The 14,468-nt window shown below is 39.1% G+C and overlaps 1 pseudogene; it reads right to left on the bottom strand.

The window, feature by feature from the left end:
- Positions 1 to 471: 471 nt before the first annotated feature.
- On the bottom strand, positions 472 to 14,409 carry LOC123946388 (annotated as a pseudogene).
- Between the last annotated feature and the right edge of the window lie 59 nt (positions 14,410 to 14,468).

Genomic DNA, 14,468 nt, shown 5'->3' with positions numbered 1-14,468 from the left:
TGATAATCATGATTTTGTTTAATATTAAACTTTAAAATTTGTGCCACATTTTCAAGATATTACTTGACTCACAATAGTATTTTACATATTTAAATTCAGTAAGTCACAGAATAAAACTATTCACTTAAACGATATAATTCTCCTTTAATAGCAGTGACTTTATATAAGAGGTTTGACTTCAAACTGTCTTACTATTCCTCCTTTTAGCCTCTGTTGTCCAGAGACAGGCACATTTCAACTCATGTCTTTTTTTAAATTAAGATTGTATTTATTTATTTGAGAGAGAGAGAGAGAGAAAAGGACAGAGTACAAGGGGTGGAGAGGGGCGAGGGAGAGAGAAAAGCAGAATCCCCACTGAGAAGGAATTCTGATGCAGGCTCAGGCTGGATCCCAGGTTGTGGAGATCATGACCTGAGCTGAGGGCAGATGCTTAAGGGACTGAGCCACCCAGACTCCCCTCAACTTATTTCCTTAATGAATATTTTGCATCAAGTTCCTGAAGTTTTCCATTTCTTTCACACTTGTAGAAACTCTTCCAGTTGCAATAAACAATGATACTATTTCTTGCGTGGTTAGATGGAATTCATAAGTGGGCCCGCTTTCTGCTATGTTTGCTAGCAATGTCTCTGAAAAAAATTTAAAAAGGCCTTCAAAGCAGTGCCCAAACCCTTTACTGTGGGAAAACCAGTATTTTTCTACAGTTGACATTTAAACCAACAAATACAACCCATAATTTTTGAAACATTTCTATAATGCAGCCTAAAGTCTGCCTTTAGTTAGCTTGCTCCTTTTTCTATACCAAGCAAAAAGTAATAATAATTCTTATAAAAATGCAAGAGAAATTATTTAGCTTTATGAAGTATTTCCAAGAGTAACTTTGTCTTTTGAATCTTAAAATTCATTTCTATGAAACACTTGAAAATTTGGGTGCTCAAAGAATGACAGCAATTTAGATAAAGGGCTTCATTCTTTGAAGTAGAGAAAATAAGATTTTATTTATTTATTTATTTGACAGACAGAGATCACAGGTAGGCAGAGTGGCAGGCAGAGAGAGAGGGGGAAGCCGGCTCCCTGCTGAGCAGAGAGCCTGATTTGGGGCCCAATCCCAGGATCCCGGGATCATGACCTGAGCCTAAGGCAGAGGCTTTAACCCACTGAGCCACCCAGGCGCCGTGAGAAAATGCAAGTTCTTGAAAATCCCATCAAACACACTGGTGAAATTCTGTAACAGGCATCCTCATTTCTTTTCCCAACAGGTATATTGTGAAGGCGGTCTTGCTCTCAGAGGCACATTAATGCCTGCAGGCAGTCCAGAGGTAGTTTGTTAAATGCGCCCCTCCCCTTTTTTGTACATGGAGACCATCTGTGAAAAATGCTCTCTTCACATTTCCTTTGAACAGAAGCTAAAATATTGAAAGGTTTTTAATTGTGACTTAAAACAGGTTTTTTTCATAGATGATGATATCCCCTATTTTCCAAGCATCTGGTCCCTTGTAACTGTGTAAAAACAATTTACATATTCAGAATCAGGGTATTATATATCATCAGCTTCACAGACGTTTTCTGGGGATCATCAGCCTCAGGCACTGAAGAACAGTCTTCTGTGATTCCTCATTCAAAGATTCATGCACAGCTCCGCATCATTCAGCTTGCTCACATTCTTCAGTGAGCTTAGTGCCTTCTTCAGAATACCTATAGCTTGCAGATTTAATTTACACACTTGATTTTTAACTTACTTGATTTTCCGTTTTTATCATGTCTTACACTGAACTTACTTGCTTTATCCTATAATAAATAGAATGTTTCATGATACCAGTATTGATATTAACAATAAAACTAAAGAATGAAGTTTAAGATTCTTTGCAGTTTGTTTTGTTATTAGGGTATGTTCCACAAAGAAAGGACAAAGTCCTGCATTCAAAAGTCATGTGAAATAAATCTTTTTTGTTGGGGGGGGTTTATGTTACCACTCACATGCTTAGGCTTATTTACTTTGTTTTTAATTTTAGGGATTGCTCTTTTTTCTCTTTTTGATTTAATTTACTTTTTGACTATGTAAAATAATTACATTGTTCTAAAGTCAAAACTACAAAAGAAAAGGTATACTCAGAGGAGTTTCTTCCAATCCTACCCCCTAATCCTCATTCCCCATCCCCACCTCCTATAAATAGCCATTTTTTTAAAAGATTTTATTTATTTATTTGACAGAGAGAGATCACAAGTAGGCAGAGAGGTAGGCAGAGAGGCAGGCAGAGAGAGAGGAGGAAGCAGGCTCCCTGCGGAGCAGAGAGCCCGATGCGGGGCTCGATCCCAGGACCCTGAGATCATGACCTGAGCCGAAGGCAGCAGCTTAATCCACTGAGCCACCCAGGCGCCCCCATAAATAGCCATTTTAATTAGTTTCTAAATTATTCTTTAATGTTTAATTTTGTACAAGAACTAGGTACCCATATACTGCTCTGCACCTTACCTCACATAATATTATGACAATCATTCTATAGCAATTCAAAGAAATACTCCTATGTCTGTATGACTATGTCCACTATGTACTATAATTTATTTAACTATTCGGGTCCTCTCTTTTAATGGCATTCAGGATATTTATAGTCTTTTGCCATTAAAAATAATGCCACAGGAATAACCTTGTGCATGTATCATTCTGAATTTGTGCAGATGTACTTTTAAGATAGTTTCCTAGAAAATGTACTTGCTGGGTTAAAGGATGACTGCCTCTATTTGTAATTTTTCTAGATAGTACCAAATTCCCTTCCTTGGGGGCTGTATCATTCTACACTTCCACTGGTCCATATCAGTATGTCTCTTTCACCAGAACTTTGGTAAGAGTGTGCTCTCAAACTTTTGGGTTTTTGCCAGCACAGTAAGAAATGCTATCTCAATGTAATGTAATTTGCTTCTTTTTTGTTGTTGTTGTTTCTAATGAGTATATTTTACTACTTTAAGGGCCACTTGCATGAATTTTTAACTATGTTTATGTCTTGTGCTATTTTTCCACTGGATTCATCTTTTTATTTCTAGGCTCTCTTTTTATATTAAGGAGATTAACTTTTTCCTGTGGTTTAAGTTGCAGATACTTTGTCCAGTGAATCATTTGTCTTTGGTCTTACTTGTGGTATCTGGGTCATGCCATTTTTAAACATTTTTATGTAATAGAATTTGTCTTCTATTGATTCTAGATTTCAAGTCATAGAGATGTGTTCCTCACTACTCCCATGGGTGATGATTACACAGAAACTGACCGGTGTTTTCTTCTGTTGTTTTTAGGGTTTCCATTTTTGTTATGTTTAGTTAACTAATCCATGCAGAGTTTATCTTGGTGTACAGTCTAAGCAAAGAATTCAATTTTACCTGTGTCCAAATGCTACCCAGTTGTCTCAGCAACATTTATTACAAAGTCCATTTCTTCCTTGTTTTGCAATTTCTTTATCATATATAAAATTACTTTATATACTGGGTTTATATTATGTTTAATTAGTGTAACTGTCTATTCATGTGCCAGTTCTATACTTTAAACTGTGAAGGCTTTCTAGTATTTTAAATGTCTGGTAAGACTGGCCCCTCCCCATTGCTCTTCTTTTCAGGGTTTTTCCTAGAAAGTCTTATTTAGTTTTTTCCATATGAACTTAAGAATCGATTTATCTAGGGGTGCCTGGGTGGTTCAGTCAGTTAAGCATATGCGTTCAGCTCAGGTCGTCATCCCCAGGTCCTGGGTCCTGGGTCCTGGGTTCTCGGGTTGAGCCCAGTGGAGTCTGCTTTGGGCTCCCTGCTCAGTGGGGAGTCTGCTTCTGCCCCTCCCCCCCAGCTGGTGCACACTCTCTCTCTCAAATAAAACAATAAAATCTTTTTAAAAAAAAGAATCAATTTATCTAACTAAAAATCAAACAAAAAAAGTCTTGTTAGACTTTTTATTGAAATTATATTACATTCACAAATTAACTGAAGGTCTGTCTTTTATTCATTCAAGTTTTTTACTTTTGTGTTTTGGGGAGTATCATGAAGTTTCCCTGTATTGAATCCTACAGACTTCTGTAAATTGCTTTTATATCCTGCACCATGCTGAGTTATCATTTTATTTTCAGCAGTTTTCCTATTGCTTTGCTTTCATTTTCTAGACACGTGACTATATTTTCTACAATTCTCATATATCGAATTGCCTTCTCTATATCAGTGCTGTGGCAAATACCTCGAACACCATGTGAGATGTTATAGTAATAGTGTAGACATCCTTGTTGTGCTTCAGACATTAGTAAGAGTGCCTCCAGTGTTTTCCCAATAAAAGAGTAAGCTACTGGTAAGCAAGATGCTTTATGATGTTAGGAAAATACTCTTTTATTCCTCTTTTAACAATTATTTTTATTAGGAATACATCTTGAATCTTCTTAGATATTTTCCCAGAATCTATGGAGATAATCACAAATCTTTTCTTCTGATATATAATATTAATAAATATATTAATGTATTTTCTAACCTTGAATCATCTTTGCCTTCCTAAAGCAATATCCACTTGGTCATGACATAACATGTTCTTTGATTCTATTTGCTAAAATTTTATTTGGAATTTTTGCACTGATACTCATGAATGAGATTCATCTGTACCTTTCTCTTTGTACAATCTATCAGATTTTTGTCTCAATGTTATATTTATTTCATCAAAGACTTTTAGAAGTCGTCCTTTTTCTGTTCTTTAGAGTGGAGTTGAGATTATCGATCTTTAAATTTTTCTTTTGAAACATCTTGGATAATTTTAAGGGTGATTTAAAAAAATATCCCGTGGAAAAAAGACAGTCTCTTCAATAAATGGTGCTGGGCAAATTGGACAGCTATGTATAGAAGAATGAAACTCCAACATTCTCTTATACCACACACAAAGAAAAACTCGATATAGTTAAAAGGCCTCAACGTGAGGCAGGAATCTATCAAAATCCCAAAGAAGAACATAGGCAGTAACCTCTTCAACATCAGCCACAGCAACTTCTTTCAAGACATGTCCCCAAAGGCAAAGGAAACAAAAGCAAAAATGAACTTTTGGCACTTCATCAAGATTAAAAGTTTCTGCACAGCAAAAGAAACAATCAACAAAACAAAGAGGCAATCCACAGAATGGGAGAAGATATTCACAAATGACACTACAGACAAAGGGCTGATATCCAAGATCTATAAAGAACTCCTCAAACTCAGCACACACAAAACAGATAATCACGTCAAAAAGTGGGCAGAAGACATGAACAGACACTTCTCCAAAGAAGACATACAAATGGTTAACATACACATGAAAAAATGTTCATCATCATTAGCCATCAGGGAGATCAAATCAAAACCACATTGAGATGCCACCTTGCACCAGTTAGTCAACAAGACAGTAAACAAGTGTTGGAGAGGATGTGGAGAAAGGGGAACCCCTTACACAGTTGGTGGGAATGCAAATTGGTGCAGCCACTTTGGAAAACAGTGTGGAGATTCCTTAAGAAATTAAAAATAGAGCTTCCCTATGACCCTACAATTGCTCTACTGGGTATTTACCCCAAAGACGCAGATGTAGTGAAAAGAAGGGCTCTCTGTATCCCAATGTTCCTAGCAGCAATGGCCACAGTCGCTAAACTGTGGAAAGAACTAAGATGCCTTTCAACAGATGAATGGATAAAGAAGACATGGTCCATATATACAGTGGAGTATTATGCCTCCATCAGAAAGAATGAATACCCAACTTTTGTAGCAACATGGACAGGACTGGAGGAGATTATGCTGAGTGAAATAAGTCAAGGAGAGAGAGTCAATTAACATATAGTTTCACTTACTTGTGGAGCATAAGGAATAACACAGAGGACATTGGGAGATGGAGAGAAGTGAATTGGGGGAAATCGGAGGGGGAGACAAACCATGAGAGATTGAGGACTCTGAGAAACAAACTGAGGGTTTTGGAGTGGAGTGGGGTAAGCCTGGTGGTGGGTATTAAGGAGGGCACATACTGCATGAAGCACTGGGTGAGGTGCATAAACAATGAATTTTGGAACACACACAAAAAATTTAATTTAATTTAATTTTCTATCCAGTATTTTGTTTTTAGCAGATAGCTGGTTTAAGTAATTTATTCCTTGTTTCTCATGAAGAAAAAAACTTCCACCTTTCTTTACCTGAATTACTTCTTCTAATCCCTCAAGACTTTATTCAGTTAAAATCTTCTTTAAAAAGTTTTCTCTGGGGGCACCTGGGTGGCTCGGTGGGTTAAAGCCTCTGCCTTCGGCTCAGGTCATGATCCCAGGGTCCTGGGATCGAGCCCCACGTCGGGCTCTCTGCTCAGCAGGGAGCCTGCTTCCTCCTCTCTCTCTGCCTGCCTCTCTGCCTAGTTGTGATTTCTCTCTGTCAAATAAATATTTTTTTAAAAAAAAGTTTTCTCTGAGCCCCCCAGGTTGTGCTAAGTTGCCTGTTGTCTCTTTTCTGGGCTTCTACTGGATGGCATTTATTCTTGCATAACTGCATAATATTGAAATAATTCATTATGTTGTCATTATCTTCCATTAATCAAAAGTTTCTTATGGACAGGAATCCTGTATTGCCTCTACTTTTTAATTTCCAGTATCTAATACCAAACACAGTACCTGACATTGAGTAGGAGCCTTAATAAATATTTGATGAACTAATCTTTGATCAGATCCTCCCAACACACACACACACACACACACACACACACACACACTACCTGTTTCCTCTCAAGTTCTTACCTTCGTGAATGACTACTCAATTCATCTAGGAGAATACAGTAAAAATCTAAAAGTCATTGTTGGCAAACGATACCCCCTCATCTTCAGTTTGTAGTCAATCACCAAGCTCTATCTATTCTGACCTAAAATATTTCAAATTCACTCACTTCTCTCCCTTTATATGGCCACCACCTTAGTCCAAGTCCCTACCACTTCTTGCCTAGATCACTTAATTGCTATTCTTCCTATTTTAATCCTTGTTCCTTCTATAATTCATTCATCAGAAAGTCAACATAATCCTTTAAAAAGACAGATGTGATTATGTCACTTGTATAAAACCTATCAATAGTTTCTTCTTCTTTTGGGATAAAGTTTAGAATCTTTAGTGTGTCCACCAAGACCCTGGCTAATCTGGAGCATTTCTCCTTTCCAGCTTTACCTTGTGCCCTTTGCTTCCTTATCATTCTGGCCTCATACTCTTCTTCCAACTTCCTAAGATTTTTTCCCACTCAGAATCTTTGAATACTCTTGACCATTTGCTGGAGGGCCCTGCAGCTTTGATCTGGTTACATCCATTTATTTTCCAAATCCATGCTCAAAGCCGTTTTATTTTACCTCCCAGACTTACTGAGACTCTACTGAATGGTCATATTATCCTTCATACTTTTCCCTTATAGAACTTACCACTACTGTGATTATTTTTATATTTTTTAAAAGAGTTTATTTATTTATTTGACAGACAGAGATCACAAGTAGGCAGAGAGGCAGGTGGGGGGTGGTGGGGTGCCCAGGCTCCCTGCTGAGCAGGGACCCTGGGATCATGACCTGAGCTAAAGGCAGAGGCTTTAACCCACTGAGGCACCCAGGTGCCCCTATTTTTTTGTTTCTTTACCTAAGGTTTATTTCTGACACTAACTATAATTTTCCTGAAGACAGGTACCATGTTGGTCTTATTTTCAGCCATATCTTCAGCATCTGTCATAAGGAATAGCACAGTAATGGAATTTAATAAGTATTTATTGAATGAATGGATGAGTGAGTAATGAACAAAGAACTAGTTAACTGAATTCTGAGCAGAAGTCTGAGAAATAAATTCTCTATTTCTCCCTCCAGGGGGAGACCTACTCCTACTAGAAATAGCATGGGGCTTAAGAGAGCACAAAATTCTCAAATTAACAGTTCCTAAAGCTTAAGTCCCTGAAATTGATTCAGAGAATCCAATCATTCCTTGCTGGTAGAACTCTCCAGGTCAGTCTAGACCACTCAGTGGTACCAGACAAGTGAGCATTTCCTCTGTTAATTTCCCTTCCTTGAAGAATCTTGAAATCCCTCCTGCTTGTGTTTGTCTATTCCAGTCTTGGTTTGCTAGGTGATTTAGCTATAACTGCCCACATTCTTGGAAAAATAATATCTATATGTATGTAATTTAAATATTATCATTAACATTGTTATTTATATTTTTATTGCACCCCCCCAATCCTTTAGGCATTCTTTCTCTACAAAGTCTCAAAATGTTTTAAAATCATTCTAATTGTGAAAATATTGGTAACCTATGAGGCCAAAAAAATAATAAAATATTGATGAAAAGCTAATTTTCAAAAAGTAGCGATTCATAGATTTCCTTGAGCCTTGAGGAAGGTTAAAAAGAAAAAGAATAGAGTTTGAATATTGGGAGCATGTCTGCCTCTGAGCAGTTTCTGAAAGAAGTCCTTGTTTAATCCTGATGACACATCTTGGGAGACTACCCCTGCTGCACACTAATACTGTTCTTTTCTCTGCTGAACTACTTTCTCTAGGACAAAGTTTAAGCGTAGAAAAAGTTTCACAAGGCTTATATTTCTCTGTACTTTTTTTTTCTTTTCCTTTGCTTCTATTTCCAAAGCTCCTTTTCAAATTTCCTTTTAAATGTAACTTCTGACTTCTTTCTCAGGGTCAAGGACCAGTAGTACATAGAGGCATTCCACTATTCCTGTCTTTGGGAGGTCAGTCAGTTCACTTTAGTTCAATGCATGTATCCAATACCTACTGTGTGTCTGGGACTGTGCTATGGAGGAGGGAGGAGTGAGTGAAGGAAATCCTAATCTCTGCCTTAGAGGTGCTTACAGTGTAACTGGGAGGACCAGACAAATACAAAATATATAAGAGCCACCATCTGCACATCAGGTTGTACAGATCAGTAAATTGATACTTAAATAATATAACTTGCTTAGACTGGCAAAGTAACTAGAACTAATATCAGAACTGGAAACTTGGTCCCTGCGGTATTTATATACTATTTTGTTTCTTAAATAAGGGATAAGCAATAAACAGTAACCCTAAAAACTGAAGAAATTCAAAGTAGAGAGAAAATAGACCATTATATTAATGAACCAAAGCTAATTTTCCCAACTAGTCTGACACTTAGATCTTATTTTTTCACCCTCCTTTGCTAATTTTGATTGATCCCCTCTCTCTCCTTCACGCTTAGAGTATCACAAACTTCCTTTTCATTCTTTTCCCCGTTCTTTGGGGACAAGAGAATAGTTCATTTGGAAGGAAACACGTCTTAAGTCACCTTTCTCTAGGACAGGTGTCAGGAAAACGTTGCACCAACATTACCCAAGTGGCCCCCAAAGAAAGATGAGTCCTTTTTTAGACAGAAGAATAATTGATAAATTCTGGCCAGAAGCCAGAAAACTGTTGGGAAAGGCTTCAGGTTACCACTTACAGAGGTTGTAAGACAGAATTCCTCTCCTCTAGTACATGGTCACTCTAGAGGGTTGCATGCAAAATCGGGAAAGGGTTTGGAGCCAGCTGGTGAAGAAAGGAGTTTTTCACTCCAAAAAGAAGTTACACAAAAGCCTGCCGCTGTGAGGTAGCCACAAAGCTCAAAAAACAAGACACCCGGTCTATAACCTGGGACAGCTTAATGGCATCTGCCCGGATCCTGGACATTAATACATGTTGAACGGTGATGGCAGCAATCATTACAAGCAAAACAGCATTATCAAATTTCTCGTTCAGGTCTGTGCCAAGGTGAAAATAGAAACACTAGTTGTACTGTTAGTCAGCACCATCTAATGAACACTTCTTAAGAGCAGAACTGGATTAGCAGAGGAGAGAAGAAAAAATAATGACCTAAAAGTTTTATGAGAGACACAACATATCTAAAACAAGCAAAAAACAACTCACTTATATCAAAGCATGAAGATCACAAATAACAAACTAAAATGTATAGACATGGAACTGGAATGTTAAATGCAAAATTCATGGGATGTGATCAAAAACCATTTTGTTTTTTAGCTTTTATCATCTTTTAAAATTTTGGGGAGGGGGGAACCTGGTAGCCGTTGGTTAAGCGTCCTACTCTCGATTCCAGCTCAGGTCTTCAGCTCAGGGTCATGAGTTAAGACCTGCATTAGGCTCCATGTTGGGTATGGCGCCTACTTTAAAAAAAAATACACACACATACACACACACACACACACATATACGCACACATACACACATTTATATTTATATATGTACATACATATATAAATATATATACATACACACACACACACACACACACACACACACACACACACACACACAGAGAGAGAAAGGATGATCTTCCCCTGCAATTTTCCCTGAGTGGAAAATTGGGCAGATTCCCTGACTTTGGTTCATTCTTTGATAACTGACAATCCTTTAAGTACGTCACTTTAAGTCAAGAAAGAGAGTCTTGACTTGGTAATTAGAATGTTTCCAGTCCAAGATGGTAATCAAATACTTCAGTCTTCATTCTAAGGCACCAGTTTAAGACTTCTCCTCCCCATTCCCCATGTAAGGCCTCCTGTGGCTGCCTGCCTTCAACTTTCCCCTTAACGTACCTCCTCCCCCCACTAGCTAACTGCTGTTTGACCTGCTGTGTGAAAGAGGGAAGCAGAGCACCTAGGAGATATGATATATGTGTACTACCTAGGTCTGGCAGATGATTTAAGTTGACTTTTTCTTGTAGGGTGCTTTCAAATGTTCTTTAGAGATCCTATCATCAGAGACCTCTCACTTCAGTCCTTTTGGCCTAAACAGATACAGTTGGTTGCCTATGACAACCTCTGTGTATGCTAAGATTCCTATGTTTGTCCATCTATCCCTAGCTTCTGGTCACTGGGTCCCTCCACACCTCTAGACAGCCCTTTTGAATAAACCAAAGGCAACACTATGCTGACTGTCTTCTATATGGCCCACATCTGGACTGTCTTCTATATGGCCCACATCTGGTCCTAAGAAATACTTATCCATTTATCATCCCTATCGAATCTGAGAGTGCTGGCAGATCCCGAAGCGTCCACCTCTGCTTTGTGGATCCTGCCTTTAAATTACAGACAAGTGCTGGTGCAGGTCTCTGTGTTTTACAACTATGGGAAACAACTGCCAACTGCTCTGGTCCCATAGAAGCCCCTCTCTGGGCTCAAGGATAAGGATGCAGCATGAGCACTAACTCTCCCTCTGGGTGGGAAGGAAGTGGAAACTGAAAAGCATAAACAAATTGCTCCTCAAAACATCTCCACACAGACCCTTTCTCTCTATATTCTGTGTTCTCTCACTGTGAAGTACTGTTCTTCAACATTGACTTTGTACATCAAAGCTTTGTTGAAATAATTATCCTGAATGGCAATTGACTGTTTGCAAATCCATCTCTAACCTTGATAATAAGAGAATGTGTTTCACCATCACTGTCTCCCCTGCACTGTGAGCACAGCCTGAAACAAAGTAGGTGCCAGTAAATGTTCGATAAATGTATGAATGAATGGATCTGAAACCTCATTTGGTTGTGCAGTATATTTTTCAGACACTATGAAATAATCTGTATAGTTGGCCTATGGGAGTCTCACTGGGAGAGTCATCATTCTATATTTATAAGACGTTGAGAGTCTCCCAGAATTTATACACCCTAACATTTACCAATCAAGAACCTTTGAGAAAGTAGACAACCCAGGGAAAAAGTCATAGTTTTTCAAGGAAGAAATGGATAAACATGAGATAGCTCAAGTTTTTATATGACCATGTAGAGTGTTAAATCAAAACTTCTCAGAAAAAAAATTCCACCCAAACCGTGAATGTTGTCTGAATAGTTTATTCGGAAAGCCTAAAGCTGTACAAAACAACAAATAAAAAAATAGATTTAAAACATTTGGCAAAATGTTAATATGTTAAATATGGATGATGTATAGAAGGAGTTCGTGGTACTATTCTCTCTGGGTTTTTTTCAGTATGTTTGAACATTTATGTAACACAAATAACATTTAAAAACTGAAGCTTGGAAAAAAAAAAACTGAAGCTTGGAATTGGCACTCTGTTTACGCTGCTTTAGAAAGGAGGCACCAGAAGAAGCAAAAATGGAAGGGAAGCTATGTAGACTTTGGCATCTTACAATTAAGCCATAAATACTACTACTAATATAGTAGTATTTTTATAGCCATAAAGCTATTCGTATCTGATGAGGAGTCAAAATTTTGGAAGCAGGAATTTTTGCTTAAAATTAAATAGATTCAGAATCGTAGAAATAGAAGGATGTTCAGAGATTATTTCAGCCAATTCTCTCACTTTACAATTGAGAAAACTGATGCCCAAAAATTTGGGAGGAAGTAACTATCAATCTCAGAGCCAGGACAAAAGCTAGGTCTATACTTCTGTACTCTGCTTTCTCTTTCCATCTAGGTGGCATATGACATTGAATTAAAACTGTTAAGGCAAGGAAACTCAGGTGTTCTATTTTCATTTGCTGCATCCTTTGACTCTATCATTTCTGGTGTGTACCAGAAGAAGGAGGACTCCTTCTTTTGTGCAATGGATTTTCCAAGATTTTCCAAGACACAGCAGTAGACTCACTAGAACTAGACTTAATAAAAGCCCAGAAAGGCAGTCATCAACCCTTCCATAGATCAGTTGTCTGAAGTTTGTGCTCCACTTAGAGAAAGCTATGGGTGGTGTCAAGTATAGCATCATCTTACTGGGTCCAGAGAGAGGGAGACCTAGCACACCTTGGCCCACTGCATTATGCAGTGGACTTTTTACACATCTGCCTCTTGCCTCATTAATTCCCCAGCCAAGTAGAATTCAAGGGGATTCCAGGGAGAATATATACTGGGGTATTAATTCTAGACAGTTCTAGGCACAGAGGTGGGAGTTTGAGAGGTACTGACTGAAACAAGGTTAGGTCTGACAAGACATGTAGTGGTTTGATTTATCTATGATCTTCCCTTTGGTGGCCAGGAAGGATTAAGGTTCACAGGATGAACTTCCCATTTTGGATTAGCACCAACACAGGTATCTTTTGCCCTTGTATTTGAAGGTTTAACATTCTCTAGGGCCCTAGAGAATAATATAGATTTCTGGTTTAGAAGCAAGGGGCACAGAATCAAACTGCTTCCATTCACTGTTTTGATCAAATGCCTTATGGTAGTTGGGGCATGAGGATAGGGTTCTGGCCTCCACATATCATTCAAATTCTTTCAGCCTTTCCTAAGTAAATCTATAAATTAAAAGCAATGTAATTAATATGTAGCTACAGCTTCAAGTCAACTCCCCAGACTCCATCCCAAGCAGCAGGCTGTCCCTAAGCCCTTCTTCCATAGAGCTGCCAATGACTAGAGCAGCCTTTAACCCAGAATATGGAATTGGTGGCTTACAGGCTGACTGTTGCCTGCTTGCAAAATGATTTTTTTAAAATGTTGCCAATATTTGCAATTGGAGAGGATTCACTTGTATAAAAATCTGGATTTTGGCTTCTTTTGAAAAATTGGACAACCTCACCATAACAGAGTGGCAGGAGGTGGGGGACACATTTTTGCATGGCAAAAATCTTTTCAGTTTGGAACTCAGAAGAGGCTCACTCTTCAGACAAGGCATGAACTGTTCCAGTTCATCATCCTCTCGGTGGTGTTCATGAACTCTCTGGGCCGTGCTTTACTCCAAAACTCATTCGATTATGTTGCTTAGAACGCGCTTTGGGAGGTAGGTGTCGGGGCGTTTTTGGTTAAACAGGCTACCGGGTAGATCTCAGTCAACACTGACAGTTGTCCTGTGTAGGCTGCTTCACTCTTTACCTGCACCACCGCGTGCTGCTGGCTTTAAATGTTTGTGCTTTGCACAGAAAGTACATCACTGAGAGATGTCAGCATCTCTCAAGGTGGGAAGGGTTCTGTCAGCATGTACGTCTTTTTCAGTCTTCAACATTTGGGCTACTACATCTCTTGGGTGGTTATCTTCGGTATGGTTCCCTTTGAGGAAGCGTGGACAGTATCCAGGAGGGTTCAGAAGAGCATACATGCGTTCCGATATTATGAATGATGGAAATCGCTTCCCAAAACGCTTCTTACTAACAGTTTAGTCTCCTAAGCAACTGAACCAGTGCAGCGAGTTTAGAGATTTCGAAATGCAGTGCTCAGGCCACCTCAGTTGGAGACAGAGGGAGGCAGCGGAGGGCACAGAAGGACCCACTGCAGGCCGGTCCACGCAGGCGCTGCCGCATAGCGTCAGGAAAAGCCGGGGCCGGAGAGCTTTTTGCCTACCGCTGCGGACCCGAGTTCCCGGACGGCGCCGAGACCGCTACACTGCGCCTGCGCGCAAAGCGTCTGGCGGGCAAAGAACGTAATCTGTTAGTTATAACTGGGTAGGACGAAGGCTGCCTCACGAGTCTGCGCAGGCGCACGCCGCCTCCAGCCATTGGCCGATGCGCAGGCACCCATCCCAGTACCCCTTCACATCCTGTAAACAGAGGGGCCG

This window comes from Meles meles, chromosome 7, assembly GCF_922984935.1.
Source record: "Meles meles chromosome 7, mMelMel3.1 paternal haplotype, whole genome shotgun sequence".
Lineage (NCBI taxonomy): Eukaryota > Metazoa > Chordata > Mammalia > Carnivora > Mustelidae > Meles > Meles meles.
This window is presented reverse-complemented; position numbering and strand designations above follow the sequence as displayed.